General features: G+C 37.6%; 1 pseudogene; it reads left to right on the forward strand.

Annotated features, from left to right (window-relative positions):
* Positions 1 to 729: 729 nt before the first annotated feature.
* LOC102751965 lies at positions 730 to 2,235 on the forward strand (annotated as a pseudogene).
* Positions 2,236 to 13,272: the final 11,037 nt, after the last annotated feature.

Genomic DNA, 13,272 nt, shown 5'->3' on the forward strand with positions numbered 1-13,272 from the left:
TATATGCACCCCCTTCTTTATCTTTCATCTATTGATGTACACTTGGGTTGCTTCCATATCTTGGCTATTGTAAATGCTGCAATGAACATATGGATATATATGTCCTCTGCCCAGTTTTTAATTGGATTGTTGTTTTTTGGTGTTGAGTTGTTTGAGTTCTTTATAAATTTTGGACATTGCCTTTGTGCTGGAAAAGCAGTGTAGGCGGGGTTAGCCAGCTGGTAGAGCCTGGGCAGGTGGTCCAAGCCTGGGATTGGTCGAAGGCTCATCTCCTCAAGCTCCTTTATCCACTCCTTTTTTTCCTCAGGGACTATTAACATTTTCTAGAATCTGAGTTTCTGTCTTGGATGTTCACTTTTAAAAATTATTAGGGAACAATTATTTTTTTCCTGCTTATAGGAGTTACTTATGTCTGTGTAGGGTTGTCACAGCAGGATGAACTCCCACCCCCATGCATTCCTGGGAAGGTTGCAGCCTTGGATTTGGTGGGGTGATTGTCAGAGGCTGCAGCACTAGAACACAGGGGGTGGGTGGTATGAGGCAGTGGCATGAGGTGTGGGGCTGGCGTCAGGGATGTAGGTGCTGCCCCTGTCCCTGCCACTCCCGCTGGAGTTCCTTGCCTTGCTCTGTCCATGCTGAAGTCTTTGCCTGAACCCCCCCCTTTCCCCGCCCCCAGGACGCTCCCGCAGATACTGGCCTCTTTGTGCCTAGCATCAGTGAGGCTGGAAGATGGCCTGGATACTCAAGATGGACGAGGTGATCGAGTCCAGGTTCGTGCACAACTTCAATGCCAACCGCTCTGGCATTGGGCAGGAGCGACACTAGCGCCTACAGCATGAGTTATGTCTTGGCTTGCCCATCTTCAAGCAGGAAGATTCCAGCCTTGCTATGGAAGGTGAACCTATCCCCCCTCTTCCTTTTCAGTATGTGATGTGTGTGCTGCAGTGTCTCCAGTAGTAAAACTGCATGATGAAATGCTAATTTACCTGAACCAAGGTCAGTCTTATGAAATACGGATGCTGGAAAATCAGAAATGGGAGATATGCCTGAGATCATTGGAAATTTGGTAAAGAGTATCTTAAAGGTTATATTCCATGATAGACAGTATACAGAGCATCAACAACTTAAAAGTTAAAAGTGGAATCGCCCAGGAGAAAGACTTCTTGATTTAGAAATTCCAGTGTCTGTGGGAATAATTGACATAAGGACAAATCCAAGCCAGTTAAATGCAGTTGGATTTCTGTGGGACCCTGTGAAACACACATCTGCTTTCATTCAGGTGCACTGCATCAGCACAGAATTTACTGCATGGAAGCAGGGAGGTGAAAAGGGAGTGTCTTTTAGCATCCAGGTAGACAGCTTTAAGCAGAATGAAAATGGAGAACACATAAATCATCTACACTCAGCTAGCTGCCAAATCAAAGTTTTTAAGCCAAAAAGTGCAGACTTGAAACAAAAAAATGACTGAGAGAAGATGGAGAAGAGAACTCCTCACGAAAAGGAAAAGTATCAGGCATCCTATGGTACCACAATCCTCACAGTGTTCTCCATGGCCAGATACTCCCACATGCTATGTGCTAGATACCCCCAGGCTATGTGAACAATAGCCCCTCTATAATGCCCCCTTTACCTTCCCACAGAGGAGCACTTGCAGTGTCCCCGACAGTAATTCTTCCCCAAATCATCAGGGAGATGGAGTTTCACAGACTTCTAGTGAACAACTTCAGCCTTCAGACACGACCCAGGAAACAGCAGTGGCTGCTCAAAAACAGATTCTCTTCCTACACAAGACTGTTTTCCAATTTTTCAGTTGCTGACTTATTAAAACTGACAAAAGAAGATTTAGTCCAAATTTGTGGTACAGCGGATGGAATTCAGCTCTATAATTCACTGAAGTCAAGGTCGGTTAGGCCATGCTTAACCATCTATGTCTGCCAGGAGCAGCCGGGTAGCAGCAGGTTGCAGGCAGTGGAGCTGAGAATGGCTGTGGGACACCCTCCGTTTATCATTCAATCTACTTGGAAGAAATGGTTGCCCTAGAAGTTGCTCAAAAACTTGCGTTGCTGTTTAATATTCCTTTCTACCAAAATAACCAGGTTTACAGGCAGGGTCCTACTGATATTCACATTTTTCTTAGAGACCAGTTGGTTCAGAACTTTTAGGATGAGATTTTTTTGTCTATTCTCCACAGTAAAAGTTGAAAATAGTGGTGGTATCCACATAATTTTGAGGTGATTGATGTCTTATGTAGTCTGAACTATATTTAGTTCCAAATAAAGTCACACTTAAAAGTGTGTGAATACTGAATCCAAGAAGTCTTGGGATTAGAAACTACTGTATGAAATATTTCATATTGGAAACACAAGATGACCTTTCTAATGAGCTGTATGAGAGGTGAATCGCCTCACTGTCACTGCCATAGCCACGCATCCTTGTGAGTGTAGGCACATCCGGACAGCACGTGTGCTTGAAGGCCAGGGTGCCGGCAGGGCTGCCTGCTTCTCTGGCAGAGGCTCATAGAGTTCCTAGAAGCAGCCTTTGCTGTATTTTTCCACTGAATGCACTTTAGAAATGAGTATAAAAACGTACTTGTGGATATTTACCTTCCTGTGCCAGTTTGGCCTTTATTGCCTGAACCTTCTGCTGACCTGGAGCTGTGGGACAGTGCTGTTGTGGAGCTAGCATGGAATCTACAGAGAGATGTGATGCATTGATACCGTTATTGGTGGTCAGGTTTGGCACCTTCTCAGAAGAAATTTATGAGTGTGAGTCTTATGTAATCATGCCAGATTGGGGAAGAGCCAAGCAGGAAGACAGCTGGAAGGGAGCTGCATTATCAAGAGTACCTTGGTGAGAGGATCAGTGTAAATCTTAATAAGTACAAAGACTTTTGTGCTTTGCTTTGTCACAGATTTATTGAAAAGCTTTTTACTTCTTCCATTTTTAGCTTTTTGTTTCTGGTGTTCATTTTTGAAGCCCCATTGCCCTTTAAACTTATGTGTTTTTCTTTCTCTTTTCCCCCATCCCTCTGTCTTCGACTGCCCTTCCTAACTCACCTGGCACCATCCCCTTAAACATTTTTAAAGCTCTATCCTAGACATTGAAAGTAAGTGACCTAAGCAGGAGAAAAAGTATAGTTTCTGACTTGGTGTTAAGGGGTCTTTGTTCAACAAGTTGAAATTATTCTTGGAACATTACACATCATAAATCAAATACTAAATTGTACCATGAAAATTCCTTACAATTCTGAAATATTGAGCTTTAGTGCAATCATGAGTAAATATTCTGGTATTATTTGGAAGCTTTTTTATATATACCTCATAATAGTTTCTTTTTATGTAAAAAGATTGCCTCTTTCACAAAACCAAATGCTTGTCTGCCAGTATGCTTTTCAAAGGGAACCCATTGTTTTTGCAATTTTTCCTACTATCTTTATCTCTTCCCTTCACGCAAAGCGTTTCCCAAAATTCATCAGCAAGCATTTTTGAGGTCTCTGGTATAGCACACCCAATTTGTTTTTAAACTTCACTTCCATTTTAATTATAGCATCTCTGTCCATTTAACTAGGTGTCTTGGTTTTGAATGTATTATTTGATCCTTATCTTTGTTTAGGCAGAAGTAGGAAGGAGTAATTTTGAATTTAAAATCTTTCCCAGAAGATAAACTACTTCAGTGGGTAAAAGCTTTGACATTTTATTTTATTCATAAAGGAGTTTGTCTGATACAACGAAACACTGTGTGTAAATATTTCTATCTTTGTTTTAAAAATATCTATAACTCCTATAGACCCTAAAATAGGAGTGCCATCCGTTCTGTCATTTTCCCTTTAGGCTTTTGTATGACCACATGTCTTCTGTACCAATCACTTGGGAAAGACGTGAGCTTCTATTAATTGTTTTAGTTTTGCTTGTCTATTTACCATTCATTTTTTGAGTCTCAAGATTTATGGAGCAATAAATGCCATTTAATGCTGTGTGCTATTTTGAATTCCTCATCGGGTTTTAGAAGTGGGGTAAAATAATTAAAAGCTCATCAAACTTGAAATTACACCAAGTGGTGTTGAGCATTATTCTATCCCAGTGAAACAAGTTAAGTTATGGTGCCAGCAAATTTGCTACTTTTATTTTTAAATCCTCATCCGAGGATAAGGTTATTGATTTTAGAGAGAGAGGAAGAGAGAGAGAGAGAGAGAGAGAGAGAGACCGAGAAATATCCCTGTGAGAGAGAAACATCAATTGCTTGCCTCTTGAATATGCCCCAACCGGGAACCAAACCTTAACCTAAGTACATGCCCTGACTGGGAATGGAACCTATGACCTTTTGGTGCACAAGTGTATACTCTAACCAACTGAGCCACATCGGCCAGGGCACTATTTTTTTTTTAGTAGGATGTATACATTTCAGTATAATAAATGTTTTCTGATTATTTTGAAAAAAAAGTATTATTATTATTTTATTCTTTCCCATCATCATTTACCCCCTCTATGCTCTCTCCACCCTCCCCCCCCCATCATCATATTTTCTCCATGTTTAGGAGTTCTCTTTTTTTGCTCAATCCCTCCACACTGCCCCCCCTAATACCTACCCCCCACCAGAGTTGTCTGTCTATTTTCTATCTATGATTCTGTCTCTGTTTCAATTTGTTCATTAAATTCCACACATGATTGACGGATATTAACCCCTTATCAGATGTATCATTGGGGAATATCTTCTTTCATTCAATGGGTTCTCTTTTCATTTTGTTGATAGCTTCATTTGCTGTAAAAACCTTTTTAGTTTAATGTAGTCCCATTTTCTTATTTTTTCTTTTGTTTCCCTTGCCCAAGGAAATATACTAGTATTAGAAAAATATTACTAAGAGAAATGTGAGATTTTACTGCCTATGTTTTCTTTTAGGATGTTATGGTTTCAAGTCTAACATTTGTCTTTTCTTTTTAATCATCACCCAAGGATGTTTTTATTGATTTTAGAGAAGGAGAGAGGGAAGAGGAAGGGAAGGAGGATAGGAGGTAGGTAGGGAGGGAGGGAGAGAGAATATCATCAATGTTAGAGAGAAACATTGATCATTTACCTCCGGTATGTGTCCCAGCTATGTATCAACCCTGCAACCTAGGTATGTGCCCTGACCAGGAATTAGACCTGCAGCCTTTTGTTGTATGGAATGATGTGCCAGTCAACTTACCCACCTGGCAAGGGCTAACATTTAAGTCTGTGTAATCCATTTTGAGTTTATTCTTGTGTATGGTGTGAGAAGGTGGCCTAGTTTCATTTTTTTTTTTTGCACGTATCTGCCCAATTTCCCCAACACCATTTATTGATTAGATGGTCTTTGCCCCATTGTACTAATATATTCTTGCCTCCTTTGTCAATTATAAATTGACCATAAAGGCTTAGGTTATTTCTGGGCTCACTGTTCTCTTCCATTCATCTGTATGCCTGTTCTTATGCCAGTACCATGCTGCTTTGATTACTGTAGCCTTGTGTCTCATACTTTGTTCTTCTTTCTCAACATTGCTATGGCTATTTGGGGTCTTTTATGGTTCCATATAAATTTTTGGATCATTTGTTTGACTTCTGTAAAATACATCATTGGTATTTTGGTAGGAATTGTGTTGAATCTAGAAATTGTTTTGGGTAGTATGGCTTTGAGTATTTTCTGATTAGATATGGATCATGCAGAAAACTTCATACTGTATGAGTAGGAAGCAATTTATAGAGTCATCTTGCATATTAAGTAGAGAAATAATCACTAGGAATGTAATGTGCACTGATTATGTGCTTAGAACTGTGCTAGATGCTACTACATTAGGAGAAAAAATAAACAAACCAAAGACAATGTTCTTCATTTCTTGACTTTCTTACTCTGAGTTCCTAATCAATGAAAGTAACATCTCTCATTTGACAATAAGTTATATTGGTGTTTTGGGTATATTTACTTTTTCCTTTTGTCAACTTCAAAGACTGCATCAGTCCTAGGGTAAAGTGAAAAGTAAAGTGAATCTATCCCAGATACAGACAACTGATGGAAATCTCATTTAGGGGCAGCAGGGGAGGAGGGGAGTTTCTTGTAATCACAAGATCACCCAGCCACTGTATAATAAGCACACACACAGAAAACTATTGTGGTTAAATTAGAAATGCTTCCAGGGAGGGAATAAAAATGATTTTCATATTTGTTTCTTGCTCTAATGCTGGTTTCATAAGAGGGATGAAAATCTTGTCTTCCAGGGCTGGAGTTATTCACCTGTTCTAGAAGTATGATGTTGTCATCTTAAGTTCTAGCTAATGTTTGCTGCAAAAGTTGTGAAGGAACGTCCTGAAAATAGTTGTAGAGACTGATCAAATTTGCTAAAGTTTAATTTTCCTCCTATTCTGGGCTGCCAGGTTTCAAATTGAAATTGGAGGCCCAGCACTGAATCTAATTTTTAAAAGTGCCTAATGGAATCTTAGCTTTCCAATAGATAATCCATAAAAATATTTATTAAAATGTTAAGCAGAGGTATTTTCTTATTTAAGGTGGTTAATTATTCCAGGTAAGATATATTAACTATAATTCAGTGGCAGAGAAAAATTACAAAACAGTCTTGGATTTATAAATTGAGGTAAGGGATTAGTAGATTGGATGATTCCTTCTAAAATATATTATTGAGCTCTTCTATTTATTTCATGGATCCATTCTTCATTTGTCGGTGAGCACATATAACAATAAAAGTATATAAAAAATCGTTCCTGCCCATGTATGGAAGAATTTTTCTTACTTGTTCTCATCCTTACAAATGCACATTTTCCTTCTGTTTAAATAAAACTCCAATTTCTATTTAAATGTGTGTTTATGCATTATCCACCTGCTATCTTGCTCTTTTAAGTCATTTACCTCCTGTCTCACAGGTTTCTTAGAAACATTTTGGGAAGTGGTATTTAAACTCCCCTACCTTGCCCTTCTTTTACTTACTACCTTTAATTCTCACGACTCACAATTTTAGTCTGAGATGAAGAATATCATGTAACCTACATTTCTCTTATCTGACTCATTTTTTATCACTTTCATATCACTTTCCCACATGATCCATAGTTACCCTGACACAGTTTGTTCTTTTTTCTAAATGAAATTTGTTTCTTGTCCCATTCTCTTTTCAATGACTGGCAGAGGACAGGCTTTCCTGAAAGCACAGCTGCTTGGCATTATCTGTGCTTATTGGTGACCCAGAGAAAGGGTGTGTTTTTTTTTTTTTTATGTTTTTTTTTTTATTTTTTTTTTCAAATTTTATTTTTTATTACAAAGGGTATTACATATGTGTCCATTTTTTTCCCCGCCCTAGACAGTCCCCTAGCCTCCCCTATTCCCCAGTGTCTTATGTCCATTGGTTATGCTTATATGCATGTATACAAGTCCTTTGGTTGATCTCTTACCCCCCTACCTCCCGCCCCCGAGAAAGGGTGTGTTTTAATCACTTATTTACTCGTTTAGTGAGGGAGGAATTTTTGCCCTAGGGCAGTGGTCGGCAAACTCATTAGTCAACAGAGCCAAATATCAATGGTACAACAATTGAAATTTCTTTTGAGAGCCAAATTTTTTAAACTTAAACTATATAGGTAGGTACATTAACTTAATTAGGGTACTCCTAAGGCTTAGGAAGAGCCACACTCAAGGGGCCAAAGAGCCGCATGTGGCTTGTGAGCTGCAGTTTCCTGACCACGGCCCTAGGGTATGGGTAAACACACTTAACACTGGACAGATGATATGGGCAGTAGTTAAATGTTACATTATTACAGCCCAGGGGAGGAGCACACAACATAACACACAGAGCCACATGGGGAGGCAGGTGTTATAGTATTAAGAGGCTGTGGTGCTCCCCTCCCCCAGTTTCCACAGGAGGCTGTGCTTGGCTTGTTTGAATAATTCTGTGTGCTGACTAAGAACTGAAATCCACTACTCAGGGATAAGCAAGAACTGTGCCTCCTTGATAAGGAAGGTTTTTTGGCTAAAGGTGGTTATCTGTGGGAACATACTAGGGAGGTGAACTGCCTAGACTATTTGAAGCCCTCCCAATTTCAAGGCGGCACATAATACAATGGGGTCTTGACTTACGAGTGTTCCAACTAACGAGTTTTTTGAGATACCAGTTGTATCTCCGCCTGATTTTTTGCATTGAGTTGATAGAGTAATTTGAGTTAACGAGCTCCTTAACGAGCTCCGTCTCTGAACGAATTAAACTCGTAAGTCAAGGCCCCACTGTATTGGGCCTTAATTTTAAGCCTATACCACAGGGTATAAGCAACCAAAGTGGGCAATGGAAAGGGGAAGGGTAAAATAAGGACCTGTGGAAGAAAGTTTGTTGACCTGAAATTTGACTTGTTGGGTAGTTGAAGGCCTGAGAACAATACTTTTGTGGGTGATAGCTGATCTTCATTCCTCCCATCCAGGCAGGAGTTTGGGCTGGTTGTAGAGTTGGACACAACTATCTTTTTTTCTCTGGTTCTACCATGGGAAATTAAATTAGATAGGCTTAGAAATATAATATTCAGTCATGAAATTAAAATTTAGAGCCTAGAACCTAGTCTAACAAAAACATCAAATCAAATGAACTGGTGTTTGGTGGAATTAAGTTTTGGTATCTAAAACTTGGGTATCCTTTGTCTGGAACTTGCTGTTTCTGACAGTGTCCGTATTCTATAACCTCAGTCTTGTAGCTGCTATGATTACCCCCACTTACCCCTCATTAAATATTGTAGTTCCATCTCTTTTCTCCTGTGGGCAGTCTTTCTGGGCCTCCTGAGGTGACAATTAGCTAAATTTAGGAATCAATTTGTGCTTATGTGCTAATAAGAGAAGGCAATGGGTTCACATTCTCTTCCCAGGGGGCATATGTACATTTAAGTGGTGCTTTACAGAATACTTTCCCTAACTCTGCTAATCAGATGAAAAATTGGTACTACTCTATGGTTTGATACCCAGGATATGGTCTCAAGCTACTGGATTCAGATCTGAATCTATAATTGCTATTATGACCTTGCAAAAGCTGCTTAACACTTTTCTGTGCTTTAGTTTCCACATATGAAAAATGAGGGTGATAGTAGCTAACACATATCAAGCAGTTAGTATGTGCAGGTGCTGTGCATGCTAAATTTCATTTGATCCTTACATGTCTATGAAGTGCAGGTATATTGCGCTTTATTGCACTTCCCAGATTTTTTTTTTTTTTACAAATTGAAGGCAAGACCTTTTACCAGAAAAAAAGATTATGACCTTCTTTATTGCAATACTTGCTTTATTATAGTGGTCTGGAACTGAACTCACAATATCTCTGAAGTATGCCTGTAAGTATCATTGTTACTCCTATTTTCACACATGAGAAAATTGTTAGTATATCTAATATTTAAGATCTCATAATTAGAATAATAACTAACATTTACTGAGTACTAAACTGTATGCTAAAAAATATTCTAAATGCTCAATACACATCTCACTTAATCTCTACAACTGCTAAGTATATTTTCTGAATAATAGAGCATGTCAATTCTCCTAGGTCCAATTTACTCATTAGCACAGTGGTTCTCAACCTTGGCTGCACATTAGAATCACCTGGGAATCTTTTTCAAATCCTGATTTCCGGGCCTCATCCTCCAGAAATTCTGTTTCTTTGTTATGTGGTGAGGCCACAACATTAGTAACAAAGAAACAGAATTTCTGGAGGATGAGGCCCAGAAATCAGGATTTTAAAAAGATTCCCAGGTGATTCTAATGTGCAGCCAAAGTTGAGAACCACTGCATTAGCAGAACAGGGATAATAGTACTCACCCTTTAAGGTTGAGATAGCAGTTTTACAACCTCATGAAGCTGCAGGGAAGATAAGATGAAGTAACATGGGGAAAGCTTAAGCACATAGTACATGCTCAGTAAATAGTAGCTACTATTTAATTCTTTAGTTTACTTTCCCTGGGAAGGGGCTGGATGTGTCAATGGTTACTTGCATCCACATTTTATACAAGACATTTTATTCTTCCACTTCCTCTTTCTGTACAGACAAACATTCCTCTGGCATGCTTATTAAAGAGAAGCCACAGCTCACAACTTCCACATGAAGCATTTATTTGTATAGTAGCTGCTGCATTTTCACTAATGGTTGCAGTCATTATTTAATAACAAATTTTACACAAAATACCTGAAAATATATCTTCTGAGTGTTTCAAGAATAGGTCATGGTTCTGTTTTGAGAATGGGCCATGGTACTGGTACAAGGTTGATGAAAGCATTTATTGAATGTAATGTAACATGTTACTCATGGCTCACCATGGAAATTTATATGAGTAATACTTGAGTGCTTACTTTGTGCCAGATGCCATAATAAGATGTTTGACATAATTAGATATTTATGTCTCCTACTCCTCTCAGCCATCCCATGAGCTAGTTATTATCACCTATTTTACAGAGGAGAAAATAGAGACTTAACTAGATTAATTAATGATGTTATAAAGCTTGTAAATGACTAGTAATTCTATCAATCTTAAAAGCCTGAACAACTGCCCTAGCCAGTTACTCTTTCTCTCTCTGTTTCTCCCCCTCCCTTCCCCTCTCTCTAAAAAAAAAAAAAAAAGCAATGGGAAAAATAACTCGGGATAACAACAGCAACAAAAAGCCCAAGCAGCTACTTCTCTTCCCTTCATTCCAGTCTTGGCTTGTTTCTGATCTACTTTCCGATATATAGTAGTTATGTGCCAGTATGAGCTCTCAAAAAATAAAATTATCATCTTTATTTTATAAAAGAAATGTAAGAAATTTCCCTCTCAGTCCCAGAGAATATTGTTAAAATTTATTTTTAAGCCTATAAATTAAGAATCACAAAAGGTATAACAGATTTTTGTTGTTTTATGTTACAATGATTTAATTTGGTTTGTCTTGAAGAGTATTCTGAAGGGAACATTAGACCTTTTGAATAATCTTTGAAAAAACATGTTTATGTCCAAATATGTTTGGAAAATTCTGCATATTTTATCCTCTTACTGGAGCTTGATAATATCAATTAATGTTTTAAAAGATATGAGAGGTCTTGCAGTAAAGATATCTGTTTAATTACATGAGATTTGTGATTTTTTTATTTGTTTTGTGTCTTTTTTGTTCCTGTTTCTTTACTTCTGCCTTCTTTTGCTTGCATTGTTTTTGGGTTATTTTCCTAGTGATTGCCATATAGATTACAATTAGCATGTTAACTTAAAACAATATATTTCATATTAATACCAACTTAATTTCAATAGTATATATATAAAAACTTTGCTTCTATATTGCTTCATTTCCTACACCCTCATTTGTGCTTTTATTGTCACACAAATTACATCTGTGTGTCAAGCAGATTTGTAATTATTGCTTCATGAAATGTCTTAGTTTCTCCTTCATTAAAAAATACTTTTGCTGGCTATAGAATTCTTTGTTGACAATCTTTTTCTTTTAGCCCTTTGAATATATCATCCTATTGCTTTCTGGCCTCTGGTTTATGAGAAATTGTCTTATTGAGGATCCTCTGTACATGATGAATTGGTTGCCTCTTTCTGTTTTTAAGATTTTATTTATGTCTTTAGACAGCTTTATTTTGATGTGTCTTGACATAGCTTTTTAAAAAGATTGTCCTACTGGGAGTTTGTTGAGCCTCTTAAATATCAGAGTAATGTTTTTAATCAAATTTGGGAAGTTTTATGCCATTGTTTCTTCACATGTTTCTTTTTTTTTCTGACTCTCACCTTTCCTTCTTCTTTTGGAACTTTCTATATGCATTTTTTGGTACTTTTGATGGCATCCCACAGATCTCTTAGGCTGTGTTAATTTTACTTCACTTCTTTTTCTTCTCCACAGACTGGATACTTTAATTGGCCTGTATTCAAGTTCAATGATTGGTCCGTATTCAAGTTCAATGATTCTTTTTTCTGCCTTCTCAAATTTGACATTGAGCCTCTCTAGTGAATTTTTATTTTATTTTAGTTACTTACTTTATAATTCAAGAATTTCTATTTGACTCTTAAATAGCTATCTCTTTTTTAAAATTCTGTCACATGAGATATAATTTTCATACTTTCCTTTTGTTCTTTAGACATGGTTTCTTTGAAGATATTTAAAATAACTTACTCAGAGGTATTTGTGTACTATGCCCAATTTCAGGGCTTCCTCAAGGTTAGTTTCTATATATGGCTTTTTTTTAATGGGCTGTATTTTTCTATTTCATTTCATGCATTATATGGCTTTGTTGAAAACTGGACATTTAGAATAATATAATGCAGCAACTCTGGATATCAGATTTGCCACATTCCCTAGGTTTACTGTTTTGGCTGTTTGCTTGCTTAGTGACTTTTCTGGACTAATTCTGTAAATCTGTTTTCTTTGTTGTGTATGGCCACAGAAATCTATTCTTGGTTAGGTCTGAGGTCAACTAATGATTGGAACAAGATTTCCTTAAATGCCTGGAATAAATACGTTTCTCAGTGTTTGCCAGGGAGCTCTGTATGTTTGTTGAAGCATGCCTTCAATACTCAGCCAGACAGTTAAAAACTCTGCCTTAGTCTTTATTTCTTGCTTCTGCTGAGCTTCAGAGTTAACAGTGGTAAGAAATAAGGCCTTCTCAGATTGTGCTTGAGTATGTGCAAAGTTCTTAGCATGCACACAGCCCTACATACATGGACTTCTTGATTCCAGGAATATTTTATAATTTTTCAAAGCTCTTATGGACATTCTATTCAAAAACTTTTACTTTTAAGCTTTTTTGGATGATCTTTTGTTTGCCTCAACTGGTACCCACTGCCCTAGGCAACCACAATTGCCTGCAGTTGTATTTGATCAAGGCCCCTGAACAAAAGACTTTCACAATGGATAAGCTCTTAAAATAAAGACATTTTTATAAGTGTGACCTTTCAGGGAAGAGCCAACTGGTCAAATAATAATCATTCTTTGTGAAAGGGTTTTGGAAGGATTTCCGGTTTCATATTGCTGACTGTGGTCTCTGCTTTTGGCTTTCACCATGATTGGGCTATTGGTTTTCAAGAGTATTGCTCATCTGGGGGAGGGGCACATAAGAATAGGGAAGTTTAAAATACCACAAAATTTGCTGTTATCACTGAGATTTAGCTGTTTTTCTTTTTTGAATATATACTACCCAGATTGCTGCAAGACTTTGGTTAATTTCCAGGGTTCTGAAAAAATGGATTTCATAATTTTTTTGCCAGAGGTTTCATTGCTTTTATGGAGTAGCAATTTCTTAGAAGTTTTTACTGTGTCATTTTTTCTGATGT

Source organism: Myotis davidii, unplaced genomic scaffold, assembly GCF_000327345.1.
Source record: "Myotis davidii unplaced genomic scaffold, ASM32734v1 scaffold1615, whole genome shotgun sequence".
NCBI classification, from domain to species: domain Eukaryota; kingdom Metazoa; phylum Chordata; class Mammalia; order Chiroptera; family Vespertilionidae; genus Myotis; species Myotis davidii.